At 33.4% G+C, this 22,070-nt stretch overlaps 1 long non-coding RNA gene across 3 annotated transcripts in view; it reads right to left on the reverse strand.

Annotated features, from left to right (window-relative positions):
- Positions 1 to 7,446: 7,446 nt before the first annotated feature.
- Positions 7,447 to 22,070, reverse strand: part of LOC150110642 (uncharacterized) — a 36,737-nt gene continuing 22,113 nt past the window's right edge. Inside the window, exons 2-4 of one of the 3 annotated variants that reach the window (XR_016548556.1) lie at positions 20,736 to 20,799; positions 8,521 to 8,693; positions 7,447 to 8,182 (exon numbers count right to left, since the gene is read on the reverse strand). This is a non-coding gene — a long non-coding RNA (uncharacterized LOC150110642). Of the gene's footprint in view, positions 8,183 to 8,520; positions 8,694 to 20,583; positions 20,658 to 20,735; positions 20,800 to 22,070 lie in introns of those variants that run through there. The other 2 variants (XR_016548558.1, XR_016548557.1) reach the window with 2 other exon arrangements.

Raw genomic sequence — 22,070 nt, forward strand, 5'->3', positions numbered from 1 at the left:
ATTTTATTAATTTGTATGTCTCTTTTGGTTTTTGTGTCTCGTCCGAATTTTCTCTTGTATTCCTCAATTCCCTAGTTGCTCCACAACAGCTTTCACTAGGGGATGTTATTCTCAGTAGTTTGTGTTCATTTAGGACTTTTTTAGTCTGACATTTCTGAGGTTTCGGTTTCCGTAGCAAAGCACGTTTTTAGGAAGATGGGTTGCTAGCCCTTCGCTCAACCCTCACCTATTTTCCTGGGCTTGGGACCGGCATAATGCAGCACAGCCGCATTATGGGTGGCTTACCAGTTATATAGTGAAACCATTTCTGATAAATGAACGTTTCCATTAATTGTAGGAATGCTCTATTTGCATTGTTCAAACTAAAATAATAATTGTAGCGTTTGAGATGTACTCTGCTCTTCCATCTGTTTATACGAGGAGGAGGGGAAAGGAGATATATTTTATCTATTTTCAGATGGTTATATACTATTACATAAAACACCATGTACATGTATATAATTGAGATCAGTTCAAAGAGCTGCATAAAAGGAGTAAATATTCCTATATATTAATATATTAATGATATTGTATTGCTGAGTTTGGAAATCAGGTAGTTGTTCATGTACATTTCTGGATGCTAGTTTTTTTATGATAATAATAATAACTACTTATGAAAGTACTGTATTTCTCTTAGAGTAAAAGCGATTTGTGTTTTATCGATATATATATATATATATATATATCAGGAAAATTTCAAAAGTTCTACACACCGTACTCCTGTTATTAGACGAAATATTTATTTAACAAAATACATTTACAGGTCTTCAATATAATCTCCATTCTATTTCATCACTGCTGCCAACGTTTGGGTAAGTTTCGCATTCCTGTCAGTATTTTCTTTCTGTTTTTTTTTGTTTGTTTGTTTTTAATAAATAGATTTTCTCTGCGTCAGAAACATCGTCGACTTCGGGATCAGATTGAAGTCTGGAAGCCTCATGTCAAGCAGTACGGATGGGATGGGATCAGGCTGTACGGAGGGATCAGGTACTTCACGTGAAAATTGTGACCTCGCATTCGATCAGAATCAGATTCCTCCTCGTACTTTTCCCCTTTCATTGTTTTAATCCTGAAGAATGAACATCAGGCAATCATGCGAGAGAGAGAAAAGTGTCATTAACCCGGTGTTAGTAAGGTGGGGTGTCACAGAGCCCAAAGATTTAAATTAACTATAACTTTTTAACAACGTGTGGCAGTGAGTCATGCCTCAGTATAGCTTCCCCTCCCGTAACCCACTACTACTCGACGCCATTGACGACAGGCTGTTGCGCGCAAGCAAGTTTAGTGTGCAGAGGTGTAAAGTGTGCTGGGGTCCACCAGACCCCACCTTACCAAAAGTGTGACTATATTTACTTCCGAAACGCAAGTTGTTTTCATGTATATTCTACTAAAATATTATCGTTACTGCTGTGACTTCTATATCATAAGGGTATTTTGAGAATAATACCTTTTTTTTTTTACCAGATGAGTTACGAGCAGGAAGAACAGAGGTTATGTCAACTTTATAGATGACGCTTTGACAGACGAGGAGCCATTTAGCGGAGATGATGATAGTGAAATTGATTTAGAATTAGTCAGTAACCATGAGTCTGATACAGAACAAGACTGTTCTGCATCTTCAGAAGAAGAATCCACAGAGAATCCACTAATATTGATTAAAAAGATATGGATTTCTATAATACACTATATTATTTGGGTGGGTCTGTGGGACCTTACCTTACCACTTTTGTTACATTTTCCCACCTCGCCAGCGTCGAGTTAAAAATTACGATATTTAAATTAAAAAGTGTAATATTAATGCAAAAGTTGGTAATTTGCTTCAAGGTGTATAAGATGATACGTGATATGTATATGGTGATACAGTATTAGAACATAATTCAAGTTTTAGTTTTGGATGACGTTTCCCTGGTTTAGCATAGCTACTATAAATTACTATAAACCAAGTAACTCTTAATTCGATAATTAAGTATCCTCTGTTGTGTTTTTTGGACCAGTGCCTCCACATACGAGAAAACAATTAATTTATAATGAAAACCAAGTCACTAATGATACTCTCAGATTCACGAGAATTCTTATACTCTCTAAGAATAGGCGAGACTATAACTTGCAGTTAATCTTCTGCTTCACGTAATTAAAAGGCAGCAATCTTTAGCTGTTCAGAAGAATGAACACAACTGCACACACGTGCGTATACAGTCATGGTACCTGATTCTGTGTGTGTGTGTGTGTGTGTGTGTGTGTGTGTGTGTGTGTGTGTGTGTGTGTGTGTGTGTGTGTGTGTGTGTGTGTGTGTGTGTGTGTGTGTGTGTGTTTTCTTCTAAACAGCTGGTTTTCATCTTAGTTTTAAATGGAGAAAAGCTGCAAGTGTGTTTTAATTAACTGAGAGATATCTCATTTAAATTAATTTGGGTAAATTTAAAATTTACTAATATCTCCGCCCTTAGGAACCGGATGGCAAGCCACCCTTATCTTCCACAAGTTTTGTTCTGTTAGTCTTCCACCGGGATTAACTGTTATGACTCTCTAATCTGATAATTAATGTTTAATTAAAATGACTGGGTTAGGTTACTGAAACAGAAAGTGGCGGTGAAACCGTAGGTAGAGGAATGTAATTTTTAATGATGCATTCTTATTTTATAAGAAACTACCTTCTCTTGTACAGTGCAAATGCACACAGAATTATACTATCCGTATAATGTACTGCATCTTATTTTTAAATGATTCCGGTATTATGATATTTTCTTTTCCAAATTTTCCATTATAGGGAAAACTGTTCTGGTTTTTATTAATTAATATCCGTTGCCATTATGACTGCCTATAACATTTAAACAAGCACATTCGTAAATACAATGTGACAAGTGTACTTTGATTTGAAAGACCTGTGCTTGAGCTCTGGCTAGGATACGAGAAAGGTTTATGAGAACTATTCAAATAAATGTAAGTTAGTCGACTGATCTCATATGGTGACAGGATTTCCTTTCCTGGTATCAGATATTATATGCTAGCCGCAAAGGCTTTATTGTCTTGCTTAATTACTCCTCCATGCTTTCCCAATCATCGCTGATTTCTCAATCAGTACTGTAACAAGTGCAGTCAGAGACTCACAACAGTCATCGCTCTTGAAACTTAAGGAATGCAGTACCAAAGTGACTGGTACTGCATTCCTTAATTTCTCATTTCATTTCCTTTCCTTTCCTTTCATTCTCATTTCCTACATGTTTTACTTTACTTCTTTTGAAGCATTAAGAATATCTGAGCATAAACAGATGTTCATTAAACTGCAATGAAACTCACACAAACAAGTCTTATACGCGATTCGCGATAAGCTTTGAAATCCTTCCAAGTCGGTCATAAGGTCGTTCTAGGAAGAATTATATTTTAGAATTCAATTAAAATAATGTTAAAATGACATTCGTTTTCAGTATTATTACACATCTATTTAATGCAATTCAACGTATATTTGTTAACTTGATGCCAGAGATTGATGCTATAGATCTAATTTTTATTAATATTATGTATATGTATACTACAAGCGCTATTCAGTAATGAATAACATAATACAAGAGAATTATTCTGCTAATGAATTCTAAATTCTGCAAATGTAATATAAGTTCTGAGTGAAAAAAAAAAAGTTATAAGGTTTACTGTTAGCAATCTGTTATAATCAAGCTCGTCATATTTGATGTACACATACCGGAAACTGAATTAGAAACCTTTATGCAGCTGTACGTAAATGATCACTTACTCACGTGTTCTATTTAAGAACGCTAGTGGTAAGTAATTGTCAACTGTGTTGATCACAATGAGAAAAACAAAGGGTCTTTCTGACTTCGATAAAGGGCTTATTGTGGGGACCCGTCTGGCTGGAGCCACGATTTTGTGAAAACAGCAGAGCTGACTAGTTTCTCAAAAGGTGAGATATCCCGGGTGTTTACTCAGTGGAAAACTAACCCACTTTGCTTGCCTAAGAGGCGTAACTGTGGTCGTAAGAAAGTCTGTCAGGAACGAGATCGTCGTCGTCTGAGAAGGCTTGTAAGGACAAACAGAACTTCCTGTGCACAACTGTGTAGGGTCGGTGTGCAGCAATTGACCGAAGCATTTCACGAAGTCTGTTCCCGACTCATATCTCACCAAACTATGTGCAGGGAATTTAAGAAGATAGAAATTGGCAATCGCATGCCGATACGTAAAATAAAAGTTTCGTTTCTAATTCAGTGTGTAATGTTCATCAAAAACAAAGAATTTCTTTAACTACTCAAACCCAAGTACGTGTTAATCCATTTCATAGCTTACTGATTTGACATCCTTAGCTGACCCTATAAAGTTCACAGCTTTTTGTATTAAACTAAATTCTGAATAAGCTGCTCAGAACCGGTTAGGCTTTAAAAGATGTCCTGATATATTGATTAAACTGAAGTACAAGAATTGAACTGATTGCTTCAGCAGTTCTACATAACTACGCTGTTCTGTTGTTTCTTCTTTTGTCTTCTTTTTGCGATAACTATGTAAACCACTGCATTTTGCTTGTTGAACAATAACAAAACAGTGGCAAGTCTTCTTTTTTTGTGTTTTTTTTTCACAAATTTTCCATGAATAGAAGTTATTTAAATAAATCTAACTCAACAGAATGTTAGGTATTATCACATTAGAACTAAGTCTGTTTATATAGCTTATGTTTCCTTTAGAAACTTGCGATCTTTCCACTGCTCTGATCTCGGAAGTATCGAAGAGAATCGATTCAGAACTGAACACAAAATGTACCATAAAATTATTCATCGTTCAATTATTTGCTACTCAAACCAATCCTTCTTTCGCTGCCTATTTTCATCTAGTGAACGCATTCTTGTTTATTGATATTCTTGTCACGAAAGATGTGGTTCTGAATTGTTTTAAATTTGTTATCTCAAACAATTTTGTGACGTGACTTGGCAATCAATTAATTATTAGTTTCAGAAGTATAATATCTCTATCTTTTATTAATTAAGGAGGATGGGTTGTAATGTGTGACTAATATTACAAGACTTTCTCTATAAACTCATTATTTTCTCGAAGATGAAGGTTTATTCATTAGCTCTGCTAAACTTACGTGTCTCCGCAAGTGCCAACTCTCAGACTTGATAGATCGTTTAATTACACTGAAGTAAATTACTTATGAGATGTCACTGAATAATTGAACATTCTTCGCAGTCCTTCTTACGCATTTGTTTTCAGCCTTTTGCTGCATTTTGTCTCTGATCTTCATTCTTATTCATTTCTCTGTCGTTTGTTTCCCGTATATACTTTCACTCCCTTCATTCATTTTATATATATTATATGATTAGAAAAGATAAACTTCATTGAAATCTATACAAGAGATTTCATTGAATCTGTTCAACTTGGAGAAATAAAATCCAGCTATAATTTCCCTCTTATAAAGTGTATTGGCACAGACTACACAATATGGAATCATCTTTTGGATCGCATGCAATAATGATGTGAAGAGCAATACATATTTGCTAATTCCTAGCAGCCAATATACCATAAGACCGTAAATCTTTATGTAAAGAGCAAATATATAACATCACTCTTTCAATTGTCAACCTAGCCTTCTGGTGCGCATATTTAAGAGTAAATCTTCCTCGTTGTAGAAAATGCCAACTAATTCATTAGGTGATAAATAATTTAGTGTCGGTGCAATAATACTGTCATTCGTAATGGGATTTGAAGTGGCCATACTAAGACATTTGAAAATCCAGAGCAGGTTAGATTCCACCTTTTGCTTTTCCATTTGTATGTTATCTTTTGTTTTCCTTTTTTTTATCATCTTTCTACTTTATATTGTCTTTAGTTACCCGCTATCGATTTTGGAGTATCAGTGATATCTTTTGTGTATACGAAGAACACTATGGGGAACAGCACCTCCCTCATAGATGAGCACACCATTTCTTTTATCTGGAGGCAGGCCAACGGAAGTAGTTCCGTTGACCTGCCTCCAGATAGTGAATTAGACCAGTTTAAATGCCAATGTAGCAAAAGGATTGCAGGATAAACTCGCTGGTAATCTCATTTCCACATCTACTTTTGATGGTGTGCAGACAACGTTCATGTAGAACATTTTACTTATACGTGCATACTGCAGCCATGTAGATCATCTTATTGTACCCATTCTGTCAATCTTCATTATTCATTATTTCCTTTAAAAAAATAAAAAAATATGAAATCAATAGAAGCTGAATACAATCGAAAATGGCTCTTTCATATCAAAAACACGAAAAAAAATTCTTCAAAGAAAAAAAACTGAACATCCGCGTCTTCAATACTGCTCTAAATTCAAACCTCAATACAGTCAATAGTCAATTTTATTTTCATAACTCATTCCTCACTCCCTTTCATAGAGAAACTGTCGTGTCTTACCAATACGGATATCTTCATTGTTTGATGTTACCTGGTCTTTACGAACTTCAAACAATTTTATTGCCTCGCTGTATGCGATCCATTTATTGGTTCGGTCACTGCGTAACTCATAGCCTTCTCAACATTTTATTTTCAATGAAATAAGATCCTTTAAATGTTTTTTAACAGATTTATATCCCATTTCTTTTTAAGCGATCATTGAAGAAAATGTTCGATTTCGGAGTATGTTTCGTCGATAGAGGAATAAATATTAGTCCACTCTATGAGGACACGATAGTGCAGCAAATCGTAATTCTAATAAATTCAGACGTATTTGAATTTTTTTTGTTCTTTGTTACGCAAAATGCTAGAAAGAAAATTATATAGCATAAATAAAATTGAAATAATTTTAAATATGACTTGAATTGTCTCTCTTTAAATAACATAATTCGAATTGTGTTGTATGCCTTGAAATCGCATTTTTTTTTGATAAATTTATTTGATGGTAAAAGTTCTTAGTGATGTTTATTACAGATTAATTATTTTTTAAAAAAAAATCTATTGTTGAAGGTCTATGAATTCTATGAGCATCCGTTGCTTTGTGTTGGGCAGTCACCCGAATTGAGAAAGTGATCATTTTAAGAAGGTAGAAACTGGACAAAAAAAAAAAAAACATTATTTTTTCTTAAAATTCCCAAAAATGCATTCTGACATTATTCAGTGTTTCTTATTCCAATTACATCGATAGCTAACCACCTATAGATCAGAAGTCTCAAATTCGCTACTGTAAGTTTTGGTAACCAATCATTCATCACTCAATCATTTAATCATTCTTTGCACTCCATTTACTCAATATTATTATAATTCACCAACATATCAAGCATATTACGAAGCATTTTCAGTTAAAACAGTGTGTAAGGTCTGAAAGATATAGAAAGAAAACAAAAATCAATAAAACATATTAGAATGAATCCTTGCAAATACGTTATAAGATTAACTGCACAGCACTTGGAGCAATTTGATGGAAAAAAATTTCTCACCGAATTTTATTAATTGCTTTCCAAAAATCCCACGAAAACATCACATCGTTCTATTAAAATTCATTGTTTATATATTTCTTTTTTTTAATATAATGTGAACTAATCGAATGAATCTACTCATCGGCGTATCCATGAAATAAAATGTTGCTTAATTCACAGTATTAGCTTCTGCTTTTCATTTTAATTCCCGCCGAAACAACTAAGGCGTTAAACAAGGAGGTCAGTGCATTACGTTTAGTAACTACATATCTTCAAGCCAGTTTGTGGACTGAAATCCTACTTTTTAGGGAGGAGAAACATTGTCACTACCTCAAGAGATTGGCTAACTCATCTTTAATTGTACTGTTGATAGAAAGAAGACCCGGATTGAGATAACCTAATGAAGCTACAATCTCTTCATATTTTTCTCTGTTCTCTCTCCAAGAAACACTTAACACCTAACTTTAATTTTGACTTTAACTCTTCTATGAAGTCTCCACAGCGCAGTCGACAGACCATCGCAACATTTGCTCTATAATGGGAAAGATCTATTTTTCAATCTCGGATCCAAAAGAAAGAATCCAACTTTCGATGAGTGAGGTTCGTTCCACACAAAACAGATTGACTGGAAAATGCATACAATTAGAGGATGCAATACGCAGATCCCGTGGTTTTAGTTGTCTCAGTCCTTATTTTAATTAGCGTAAACTCCTCTACTCTTCTCCTGCATTCCTTCTAGATTTCCCTAAAATCTGTAAATAATAAAATCTTTTAATTTTCTCCTATTTACCATAGTAAAACTGTCATTAAAATTCCTTACTTTAATTAGTTTTCATACATATTTAATGGAAGTTAAAAATAAATACATACCCAAAATGTAGTTTATATAATTTAATTTTAGTATTTTCTTTCTTTTAGATTCTATTTTCATTTGTTTCAAATCTTCTGTTTCCTTTTCCCATCATATTTTATTCTTATGTTTTAAATCATTCTTTCATATGTACAAAAATAATAGAATAACTGCAAAATGTGCCTATTTATTATTATTATTATTATTATTATTATTATTATTATTATTATTTTCACTCACTTCAGTTGAAATCTGTTCTTCGTTTCCTCTCCCTTATTTCATTTTTTTTTCTTTTCCAAAGGTAAAAAAAGTCACCATAAAATGTACCATCGACATTCTTTAGTACTTGCCTAGCTACACAATTTAAGAACAGATTCTTAAATCGTGTAACTCCTCTCTCGAGTACACCACCTCTGAAAGGGAACCAATAAAAGTATCTGTCAGTTAGGAGAAACCTTTTGGAAAGACGGCTTATCTTTTGTGATGAAATAGAAGGTCGCTATGTCCGCGATTTAAAGCCGAGACATAAAATGGAAAACTTTCTTTTCAGATACTGGAATAACCTTATTGCTTTGACTTAGTCGCCACTGTGTGGAAGTTTCGAAAAAGATTTAGTTTTGTCGTTTGATGTTTATTCTGTAAAGAACTCTCTCTGAATATCTTCAAGTCAGCTACAAAATATTTTTATTGTATTTTGCATTTGTACTAGAGCTTAAGTGAGCGAAGCATGCTGAAATATCGCTTATTTATTAATATAATGTATTGAGAATATGTACGATATATTTTGCTACCATGTACACGATCAGAATCAGAATCTGTGGTTGTCGAATGGAACAGGTAACATCATTTCTTCTCTTACACAAACGAGCAAACAAACAAAAGTATTTTATTATATAAAGAGAATTGCATTTCTTTCCTAAAATTCAACTTAATTACTGTTAGTTACGCTATTAGCATTAACTTCAGAGAAATCTATTCCACCAGTGTTTGGACCAATTTGTTAGGATGTGTTTAGACAGTACAGCCCAAATAACTATGGACAAATAATATCCATTAATTGGTTGTGGTCTTCTGTTTTTGAACCAGAAGAACACAAAATTTCTGATCAGTTTTTTGATTTTCCGAGAGATTAAAATAAAAAAAAATAAAAAATAAAAAAAACAGAATACCAGGAGGGTTTTTTTGAATTACATAAGAAACATGTAAGATTACGAAGCATATTAAATCTGTGTTTCCTGGCTGGTTTTTCTGTCTGCAGCGATAAAATTACTGATTTCTGAAAGGAATACCTTCCCACCTCCGTATAAGACAGGCAAATTTACCTTCAGCTGAAATAAAGTCCTTTATGAAAGCCCTTTGTATTCTAGATGGTCTTTCCTGTTGAAGAGCATTGTCGTTACCGACTAAGGTACGGAGGCTCCTTTTCGAGGAAGAAATACTCTTTACCTCTGTATGAGACGGACTGTCTCATTTTCAGTTGAAATTCCTTTATAAATGTCTAGACGAGATTTAAATCTGACTTGTTCAAAAGCATCTTTTGAAGAAGTCGGGTTTATTTATTAATTATTACCGAATGCGCCAAGGAACTGACTGATAAAAAAAAAACGCACACATTTTTTGATAAAAAAATATACGAAAAATAATAAATTTCATTTTAAACACACAGTTATAAAGACAAAATCAGAAATGATTGGTGAATACACCAAATGTCGAGTTCAAAGAAAACATCGTATAATTAATAATGATGATTTTTTCAAATTTTTATTGTCTTTCTTTCCAAACTTTCTTTTTCTCAATGTTTCTGCAAATATTTCTCTTTAATTTTTATTTGCTATCTCTGATTACTACAGTACAAATGAAAAATTCTTCCTTCTGTTCACCAGTATACTTTCTTTCCTGAAATAAGGATTGAAGAAATCTTCTTAGCAGCAAAATCTTAGCTGAGAAGATTGTTTGAGATACTCCCAATTATGATCTTTACCTAAACTTGTTATATTGTTTTAGGCTCATTTTTTTATCTGTAATCTCTGTGTAACCTTACAATTTTCCTTTCGTTTACAGTCAAGTCGTCTGGATACTCGGAAACAGCTTTACAGATTTTGGTGGATCCAGTTTTAGAGACTTTTCTCTAATTCGATGCAGATTCCCAAGTAATGTAGGAATATCATAGAGGTCGCTTCTCTCAACTATCTCTACGATCCTTCTCATTCATTTCAGGTCTACAGTTTCGCCGGTGCACTCCATTTTTCATTTTCATTTGTCAGCTACTTCAATATTTGAATATTTACTTCAAAAATATTTCCTACTAGTGCCTGAAATGCTGACTTTTATATCATCCTTTCAGTTGAAGATTACATAAAAATTCATTTCGATTTCAGTGAAATTTAAGAACTGATTTTGTAAAAAAAAAAAAAAAAAAAAAAGATGTTTTGTTTTTAGGAAAAATAAACACTTCCCCTAAATTTAATCTGTGTTTAATATGTAGATCCTTAGAAAACCACAGAAATCTCTTCCCCGCGTTTCTTTCCAAACAACTTGGCTTTCTTCTTTGCTCAAGATGTTGCTTTTATCTATTTCAATTTATATCAAGATATCAGAACACCTTTATGCACTGAGAACGGAGTAACTAAAACTTCCCTAAAAATCTTTAATTCCTTCTGCGAAAGGATAGTACTACCAGATGAAGATTCCTTATACCCAGTAATTCATTCTATTGCGAATAAATATCCTTTTGTTTCCCTTACGAAAGGCAGAAACAAAAGGACAAGTTTGCCTTATGATTCGACTAAAGATTTGACGTCATTGACCAAAGATAGTCAGTGCAGTTTATGACAATAACCACCACTCGAACATTCTAAATATCAAACTTCACAATCATTTATAGTGAAATCTCTTGTAATCACGACAAACACGGATGATATTTTCAGCCGATATTTGGAACTAGGAGATGAAACTAGTGAAATATATAACCGAAACTCTTAGTGTTACTTAGCGGTCTACAGTCTGCCAACTAACACACATTCATTGGGCCTTCTAATATCACAAACATGAATTCTACGAATATGAGAGCTCTAAAGCCGAATTCTCTTCTTTCTGACATTTGTCAATTTCTGTCCACATTTTGTTATAGTCATTCATTACTAAGCATTATTGCTATATCTTGTAACTGCATGGATGTTTTGTGAATGTTTTGAGGAGGGAGATGAATTTCGTCGCCTGATATCAGATCACCACCCAGCTTGTTGGAGGAATGAAGGAATGAAGTGGCTTGAAAAAGTTTCCCGTTTAGTGTCTAGAACAAGATTTACAAATTGTTTAAATAAATAAATGTTGAAAAATAATAAAAAAACTTAACGAACCCCAAACAAATGTACTATAACCTTAATTATTTTGTGAGTGGAATCACATAAAAAAATTGAAAATTCTACATGATCCTCAGTCCATTCCGAAAGAAAGACAAAATCTACTACGACATTTATTCAAGTTTTATTCCTTATAATGCGAATTACATTATTCCTTCATGAAACTCACCAATTTCCAGTATATTTATGCAAATCGATCGAGTAAGTTCTTATCTTAAAATACAAAATTATCTGAATGCGATTATACTCGGAGGTGGGCTGATGATTGCTTTTTGACTGGTGATTAAACATTTTAAATATCTTATGTTTACTTCGAAACCTCGATAAAGATGAAAAAAAAATCAAACGAAAACCTACTTATTATACCGAGAACATTTGTCATCTCATGCGAATATTTCACATCTGTCAAGAAACTCTTTAAACGATTGGGCATCAACATTAAAATGCATACATGGAATAAATCGGAAATAAAGCATGACCATAATTAGCTTAGATAATTTATCATTGGCGTAATTCAAATATGTGTGTGTGTGTGTGTGTGTGTGTGTGTGTGTGTGTGTGTGTGTGTGTGTGTGTGTGTGTGTGTGTGTGTGTGTGTGTGTGTGTGTGTGTGTGTGTGTGTGTGTGTGTGTGTGTGCTATTAATATGAGCATTTTTCATTTGAGCTGCGACCTCTGTGACCTTTCATCACTATCAATTTTTGTAGATGCGCTGCCATTTTCTACAATTAATGACGTTTTTAACGATTTTTGATGCTGGCCTTTGACCTGTCGATGACACGGATATGCCAAAGATGACGCTGAATTTTTAAATAGAAACATTTTATTTCATTCCATAGAAAACAGCGTTTTTCTTAAATTAATATTGTCAGAGAGAAATTTGTGACGCAGTATGCACATACATTTTTGTTCCATGTGAACTTCGCATGCATCACTTAGACACAGTGCGCACGTGCAGAGTGAATTGTACTGCGGTGAATTATTGCCTTCGGTGATAATTAATAAGGAAAATGTTCACTTTCTAACATCATTATTTTAGTAATGAAACACAACTAATTGTAAATTTAAAGTGGAAGTTATACATTGTTATATTGGAATAACTAATGTATGTTAGAGGTTCCCAAAGTGTGCAGGCCCAAGCCAGTGATATATTTTTTTTTAACTTTTGGAATTAAAAAAATTACTAAATTACTAGGGGCGACATTTATTCTGTTCTGTTTTACGCTTACACATAGAAAAAGAGTAAAATAAATGTCACCACAGGTAATTTCTAAACAAGATTCGGATGAATAACCAGAATAGGATGGTTAATCCTTATTTCCACAGTGATTTATCCTTATTTCCATAGTATATGTATAATACTGCGTGTGAGCTTTTGGCTAGTTAATGAAAAACCCCAGGGAGAAAATCCCTGCCACATCCGTATCAGACCGGTTAACTGACGTTCAGATGAAAAGTCCTTGTTTCGAATCCCGTCCTAGAGGCGGAATTCGAATTCAGGGCTTTCAAACCAAATATCCTTGTAGAAATCAACTCAGCTGCAGAGTTTTTGAAGTTTTCGTAATTTCAGATTTTCATTTCAGAAGAAGACGAAATACGAGCTAAATATTATGCTGTGTGATAGAATATTGCAATCCACAGCCCACTGTTTAACTACTTTTTTCTTTTAATATTTCTTGGGACTTGAACGGATTCAATTTCTTGTGGTTTATATTACGTTTCTTGCAAGAGAATTTTTCCCCTTTAACATACAAAGTTGTCTTAGGGTATCTATTAAGGAAAAACGTTATTTCCCAGACTTCCTTTATCTCCCCCTCTTTCCTTTTTGTTTCAAAGTATACTGTACAAATAGGAAGCACCTATGCATAAATAATTTCTCATTTATTTATAAACCGAACAGACAAATTTTATTATTTTATTTAGTATTTTATTATTACAAAGTTTATCTAAAGAGCCACTGCAAAATCAAATAAATCCTTAGTAAAAGTGTGTTAAGATAATGCAACAATGACAAGAGCACGTTTGACTGAAAAGAGAAGTCAAGCTGGAAACAGAATAAGTGCATTAAAACAGCGAACTTCTTTCTCCGACTGTTCAGTTTGTTAAAGTGAATAATTAAGAGCGGTCTCTACTCTGCTCTTTTTTTGGCTTCACAGATTTCTTCGGGCGAAATCTCTCTTTCTCGCAGCGTGTGGGTGTGTGCGCGCATTCAGTTTCCGGAGTTCTGCAGTATGCTCAAGTTAACAATAAGCTTAATTCAGTCGCAGAAATTATCGGAAAAATCATTCACGAAAGAGAGAGAGTTCTCCCTAACGAAGACGATAATCAGGTGACAAATTAACCACCTGAAAAGAAAAGATAATTTCCACATTACAACTTCTCAGAAATTAAGGTTGCCTTAATTGTTAACCGATTCCGTTTTAACGGTACCGCAACTAATATCCGTACGGAACTCCCTCATGCGATCCTTTCGTTTCAATAATGCGCATAAATAATCGCTTTCTTTGCATATTCTCAGTTATTAATCATTGGGGAGTTTGCTTAATATACATAAGATGTGTTTCTTGTGCAAATTACGGTTCTGACTTTTGCTAAATACTACCAGACGTTTTCTGCCAATATCTTAACTCCCGCTCTCATTCGCTGCAATAAGCAATAGCTATAAGTTGCATAAAATCTAAAGAACCGGGAGTCTATCTTGCTCAGGAATCTATCCTTATTCGATGCTATTAAATGAAGTAAATTGGTTAACCTCGTACCAAATTCCAATTACTTTGTACGTGTCTAAAAGCCATTAACTGTAGAACTGTAGAATCCTGTAAATCATCGTCTAGATTTCTACCTTGATTATTTTCTCCTCAGCTTTGAAATGCTTTTAAACACCATGCCGTCCTAGTCGGTGGTAAGAAAATCAATATGTATTAGCTCCTAATTAGGGCATGAAATGTTTGTGTTGATGGAGGTTATTATTCTGAAGTTATTATTTAGTTGATCATTAATCATTATTATTTGCAAAATGTGCGGTTAAACAGTAATTTACAGAATCAATTTCGAATTGTATTTTCCTTATGATTTTCTTAATGATCCATTTATACGACCCTCCTTAAGTTTTTTAGTGAATCGCGTTGATTAGAAAAGACGATGGTATTCAGATTAAATTTTGTTCATGGATGCAAATCATATTCGTGATAAGATCATGGAAGCTCACAGACTACGAATTCTTCAATTCCTATTGAACAATTAGCTCAGATAGGCTAATTCCCTTTCTTTCGAATATGCCGAAGACGAGGTTGCTCCTCTAGATGGTATTCTTATGTAAAGTGAATTTACCACTCAGCACGTTAAGTTTCGAATTTTTAGAAAACTTAGAAATAAGACACTTATTCAGACAAGCGCCTTATTTCTAAATTATACCACGAGTCTTTAGAAAGTTAAAAGCCGAATGTCCAATTTACACTTTTAATTTAGTAGAAACGTGAACAATTATCTCGGAATAATTTGTAATAAATTATTCCGCCCCCCCCTAATCGCTATCGATTCATAACTCAAAAATATTATGAGTTATGTTTGGTTTATGAATAGAAAATTTAAATGAATGGACATATTAACAGGAAATACTAATAAGACTGAAATATGGATATTGGTTGATGAGGTGGAGGAGGCTGAACGTTAATTGCAATAATATCACGCATTACGTTAATTTTAATAGAATGTGAGGTAAGTAATGGAACTAAAAGGAAAATATGAATATAGGCTTTAGATTCCATATACTTAAATGTTCTGTATTTAAAATTAAGATTTTTTTTTCTGAGTTCAAGTAGCGCAAATTCACAGCTCAGTTACTAAAGGCGGAACTTATGGTTGCTATGGAAACATTATGTTCGTTTTGATTCTCCAAATGAAAGTTTTTTAAATTACATAGAGAGAGATTTTTATCTCTTTCTGTTACAGTTAACAAAACTTTGGAAAAGTACTCCGTACTTTACAATAAAAATTCCACCTGAAATTTGATTTATAGGAAATGAAACATTCGGAGAGGAAATTCAAATCAAAGTTATGTGGCTAAATAACTAATCAGAATGCTCAGTTAATATCGAGGAACGTTCAAATATTAAAGGAGAAGCACCAATGAATAGTACTTTTGAGATATTATTGATAAAGAAATATATTCCTTCCTTCCTTGTGGGTGTGAAATGTGATTCCTGAATTGAGCGATAAAAATAATCAAAAGATGTTGAGATGACTTTGTGTTTTCCTTTAATGTACGTAGCTCAAAACTGCAAGCATATTACAGCCAAATAATTGGACTTCATAAAAACCAGATTAATGTTATGACTATGAAATGCGTATATTCTCGGACCGGTTTGCTACTTTCCGGTTGAAAAACCCAGAAGAGAGGAACCCTTTCCATTTTCATATGCGACTGGAATACTACTCACCTTCAATTTAAATGTCCTTATAAAGGCTGTTCGTTAGGCGGAATTAAAATCCAGAACACGCTATGCTGTTAAAAAAACAAACATACGGAGACACTAAATTTATCTGTCTCAGAAAATGGAGATATCAAATGATAGAAGAGAAGATAAAGAAGTCAATGTCGAAAGGATTCAGTGGTTTAGAAATACGGAAGAGGCAACTAAGACAATTAATCTAGTGTATCTGTTAATTGCATATTATCTAGAAGATTTGTTTGCTTAGTCCAGGAGTAGGGAAGGCTTCCCATTCTTTCGAGATTTTATGTCATTTTTAGTTTAAAAGCTATGGTGTTTCGTAAATATTTGATATTTATAAACAAAGAACCTTCAAATGATTTACACTGCAAACGTATAACATAATTCAGGCTATACAACCCTCGTGTAATAACTCTTATTAGTTTATTTAGAGTTTTAGTTTATTATCATAAATAGAAAGATCTTCTGTTATGATTCCTAGCTTTCATATTAGTAATTTTTAAAAAAAATGTTTTATATTAATGTTATTTACATGATATACGAAATTCTAGTTTAGAATCCTGACCAGACTTAATCGCAGGTTTACATCAAGCACGTTCGCCATCTCAGATAATTTCTAGCTTTTATTTCTCTTCTGAATTAGACAGACTCAGGAAAGTCTCATTTAAACACTTATAAAGCAAGTTTCTTTGTTTTTCTATTTTTTGAAACTTTAAGAATTCCACATAAATAACAACTCCGTTACCATAGTTACGATTATCAGAATTTTAATATCAGCATTTTGTTGAATCACATTCAGTAATTTATCGACATTTTCGAAAATGTATATTTTAAAAAATATATATTCAAGTGCTGCGTTTTCTAATCTCTAAAAATAATTCAGTTTTGTAAGGAAATTGTGCCTTAATAAAGGAGCACGAACCTTACATAAGAACACGTGTATACATTCTCCTTCCCTATCTAACAAAATATCATTCACCAACTTCCCTGTTTTTCAGAATCAGTGTACTAACATTATTTAAAGATTACCGAAGGAAGAACAAGAACTCCAAATTTACGTATAGTTAGAGGGTGACAATGGATAAAATTGAAATATTATGTTATGTATTAGGTACTAGATAGGTACATTTGCAAATTAACGATGCGAAGGTAAATTAGACACGTGTCAGACGGTTTCTTCCTTCTGGAAACTCATCCCGCAAAATATGCGTACAAACCATGGAATGCATGCTGTTAACAAACATAATACTGGACTTGAAATATGTAGATTTTCGACTGTTAATTCCAGCCAAAACTAATGGAATAGATTAACAAATATAAATTCCGATATATAAAATGAGTTCAGCTAGCGATCCCTGAGGTATTTTTCAATGTGACCTACGATTAAAAAAAATGGAACAATTCTCTGTTACACATACTGTTAAAGCATTACTGTACGTTTCTTACTATATGTTCGTTACTATAGAAACGTCCAGGAAGGAATTATCAAACAAAACGTTTTAGTAAAATATTTCGCTTTCTGTTGGAGGGCGTTAGTAGCAACGCGCCTTTTTTTTTTTTTTTTTGTCTTGCATTTGGCAAACAGATTTGTTAAATGCATTAAACAGAGGAGGGGGGTGGGAATGTAGCGGAGCGAATTTGTCTCTTCAATCATCGATTCTTTCTTAAGATGATAACGGATAAATGTTCATACAGAGATAACACAGACGCAACAAGCTGTGCTAGAAATCTGAAGGTAGTAGAATAAATTATATACGAAACGAAAGATAAAATAAATCTCAAGCAAGATAACTAAAATGTTTCTGATGTTAAGTTGTTGATAATGTCAACACTATTGCAGACGATATTTGGATTGAAGAAATGGATAGATTGATAAGCTAACATTAGCTAACCTAATATTTAATTTCACAATATTTATTATATTAGATTTCCTAACATTATAATGTTTAGCTCTACAGGAATACAATGAAGCTAGAAGTAGGAATTTCGCCACAAGAAATGAATACTTGTATTGCTTACTTACAGCAAAGAACACAACACACGAGTATATCTCTAAATAATTAGAAAAAAAGTAATGAATTATCCATTAAAATGTTTTATTTTAACATTCTAATACTTATAATAAAAGATTTATTTATAATAAAACATTTTAGATTCTAATTAATATAATCCCATCAGAGATATCCGTGAAATGCGTTAAAATTAACTCGAATTCTTTTTATGAAATAAAAAATGAAAATATAAAATAAATGAAAATATGCTAAAATTATTGAAAATGAGGGACAAAAAAAAGCTTCAGTTTTAAATTATGCACCGATCGGTAGTTATGAAAACACAACTTTCTGAGATAAGATTGTTATGCTTTTGAACAGCAGGTTTTGCTGTCTTGTGGTTTCTACCTGTTCTCTGATGAGAATCAATAGTTCGAAATAGCTCTTAGGATAGTGAAACCAAAAAAGTACTAATAAAAGGCGAATATACGGGCTTCTGGAAAAGGCGTCTTTTAAGTAGTGCAATCTAAGGCATCTCCTATACCAAGGAATGTGTTCTCATAAGCTCTCTGTTCTATTTTATTTTTCGAATATTTCTACGTTTTAATAGAAATAAGGAGGGATTTATAACATCCCTTATTTCTGTTACTCTCTGTAACCTCAGTCGGTATAGACGCTTAGATGTTTCGATAAACCCATGTAACTACTCTTGTTATCAGGAAGGAATTCGATGCGGCCTGTTAAGTAAGCTTTCATTTTATGGTCTGTCTTGATTTCTGCAAACGGGCTTTGTCTGGACACACATTACATGTCATGGTAGACATATTTTATCCTTAGACTTTGTAATTAATGCTAGACTTCACTGGCTCCATTTTTCACTTATTCTTCCATTTTCCAGTTATCAACAATCTTCTAAAGTTGACTTCAAATCCAATCAACACCACAGGTTTGCTGATGAGACCATACTGCACTCTGTTCTGCAACTTACGTTCAGTAATTTTCAATGAAAGTTTGTCTCTTTAGTATCCAGAACATATCGTTTCCTCTCACTCTACAGGAATTACTTTACCTCTGTAATTCTTTACGAATCAAAATTTATTTTTTCTATACTGCTATTCTTTTAAACATTCTTCCTTCTTCTTTATTTCATCAAGAACCTAATCTGCGTCTAAAAATTCAACGTTAAAAAGTGTTATCTTTCTCCTCACGTTCTTCCTAGTGCTAATGCACTGAAAGTTGAACATCTTCGCGCGCGCGCGAGTGTGTGTGTGTGTGTGTGGGTGTGGGATTATCATTAAGAAATCCTACAGTTCAATTTATTTTCCAGCACTGAGTTAATCGGTCTTCGTTACGCGGGTGAGAATGCTTTCGGTGGTGTTGTTTTTACTAACGTAAACATAACCTGGAATCCATTTGGTAGTGGTGTAACACATAAGTTAAGCAGAAAGTAGGAGTTATGGAATTCACACTAGATGAGCTTCGTTTTCTGCTGGAAGGGCAACAAAAACATTATTACTACTAATAATCATAAATATAGCTAATCCATCTTAGCCCGTTGAATTTTTAAGATCCCAAAATCTTGTAATAATCCCCAAAGTGTGTAATGATTGAAGAAGATGTATTTCCGGATCAGTTCAGTAACTGGTTGACTGATGTAATAATTGATGTAATAAAGAACAGTTAATCATATCTGAATACATCTGTATATTTATCGTGTGATTGTCGCGTTTGTTCTCTGACTAGACTGTCTGTTTTGCAGAAATTAAGAGAAAGAGGAAACCCAAGTTTTTAGAAATACGAAAATCATTTGAGGCATCAATCCAGACCCATCCAACTAATGGGTGTTTTCTACCAACTACACGATAAATATTAATTATTGTGAATTATATTAATGCTTACTAAATTCATATGCTTATCCAAAATTTATTGAGTGCATCTGTTATTTTAAATGTATATTAAAGGCTCCATTAGTAGGATGCGAAATACAGCATATGATAAGATTGCTTCATTGTTATATATTCTGGTTTTCTTTCATTGATAAATAACCTTTCTCATAATTTACAAGAATTAATCGTATGATCTCCAGGAATAAAATCATCTACTATTTCTACTCTCGAGTCTTCGTGTTTAATAGCTAGCCTTTTAATTTATTACTTATGTTTTCAAATCTAATTGGATTTTATCGGTTTCACTAATGATTGTGCCGTTAGAATCATCCACATGCAAGGAACCATTACAAGGACTTTACAAATGGAAATGGTTCAAACAATCTGCCAAACTGTTCATCCAATTTGTTTGTGCTCTTAAGATGTGTCAAGCTGATTAACAACATCTGGGACAGACGTTTGGAAGGCAAAGCACCAACAAATCGAAGTGCAATAATCGATGATGTTTGGTAACATCTTACATATTACCAGAAAAGAAGATGGAAGTTGGCGAAGGTGTTTAACGAGTTGATGCATCAGGAATTTCTTTCTATAGCCAAACTATGAAAACTTACATCTTAGCATTCCAATCCCAGCATTCCCTGTAGCTTCTGAACTGACCAGGTGGGTTTCCTCACTACTTCCTCTTCTTTCCCAAGCTGAAAATCATATTGAAAGATAAATAGTTTACGATGGTGATAAGTCCAATCTTAAAAAAAAAGCTTACCCGAGATGCATTAAACAATGAGATCCCAGGACACCATTGTTTCAATGTATAAGAAAGAAGGCATCTGTGGAATGAAATAATAAAAGTAATTGTTTTTACTTTAATTTCTGTGCACAAAAACTCTTCTGTCTCGAGTATTTTTGATCAGCTCATATATTTAAGTGAGATTAGTTACTTACTCATAAGCTTTATCCCTTCAAATATTACAAAAGTAATTATTTTAGGCATCAATCCAGACCCATTCAAATACAAAAACAATCAATATGAAATATTATTAACTTTACAATAAATTAAAAGTTATTAACAAAATATTACTACCATTGTCTAAGTTTTTTCCCAAAATTTGTAAAAAATGTCCTCTAGAATTCATAAACAAAAACACGGTTCTTTATAGAAGTGAAATATACAGTCGTAGAAGTCTTTATATAGAGTCAAAGATGAAGAAACAGAAAACAATAACCTTAATTATTAAATTAAATTTGATTGATTAGAAAGCAGATCGAGAAAGACTAATTATTAAAAGAAGTAACAATTATGTGCAAAAAGGGAAACAGTATCAAGACGTTGCTGATATGTCACTGAATATGATATGACAGATGCACACTTATCTAAAAAAAGATCCAATTTTCTTCATATTTCTTTGCTGTATTATCACATTAAAAAAGCAAAGTCATTAATATCATGCTCACGTATCTGTGATTAATACGACGATGATGATACATTAGTTTATCATTAAATAACTACAAGTCTTTAATGTACCGGAAATGTTTATGTATCACTACACAGCACTTATTATAAATATTCGGTTTTGAATTGACATTTTGATGAATAAAACATCATAGCCAGACAGTCATAACAAAAGTCACCATTTGGTGGTGGCGTGCACAAGTCATAAGCACCAGTGAGAAACTTCATTAACGGGAGACAACGGAACTGTCCAAGTAAAAATTCCAACCCTCTTTCCCATTTTACTGCAGAGAATACATTTGTGTACTGCCACCTACGTAGAAATGATCCCCCGCCAGCAGAAAATGGCAAGTCCCAAGGTAACAAGTAACAAATGATGTACGAAGAAAATTAAGTAGGGATCTCAGAGCTCATCTTCCTCTCTCTCTCTCTCTCTGCGAATGTGGTTGTGATGTCTTTGTGATTAATGTGTGTGTGTGTGTGTGTGTGCACGAGCGCGCGCGTGCGTACGTTCTCTCTCGATGGATGGGAGAGAACTGCTTGCATTTTATTAACTCTGAATTTTGTGCAAAGGCGTATGTGGGTTTGATGTGCACTAGAAAGCTATTCCAACAGAAATAGCCGAGTATAAGATAGCAGGAATAAAGA

This window comes from Typopeltis vanoorti, chromosome 1 (genome assembly GCF_054136105.1).
Source record: "Typopeltis vanoorti isolate ZY-2024b chromosome 1, IOZ_Tvanoo_1.0, whole genome shotgun sequence".
NCBI classification, from domain to species: domain Eukaryota; kingdom Metazoa; phylum Arthropoda; class Arachnida; order Uropygi; family Thelyphonidae; genus Typopeltis; species Typopeltis vanoorti.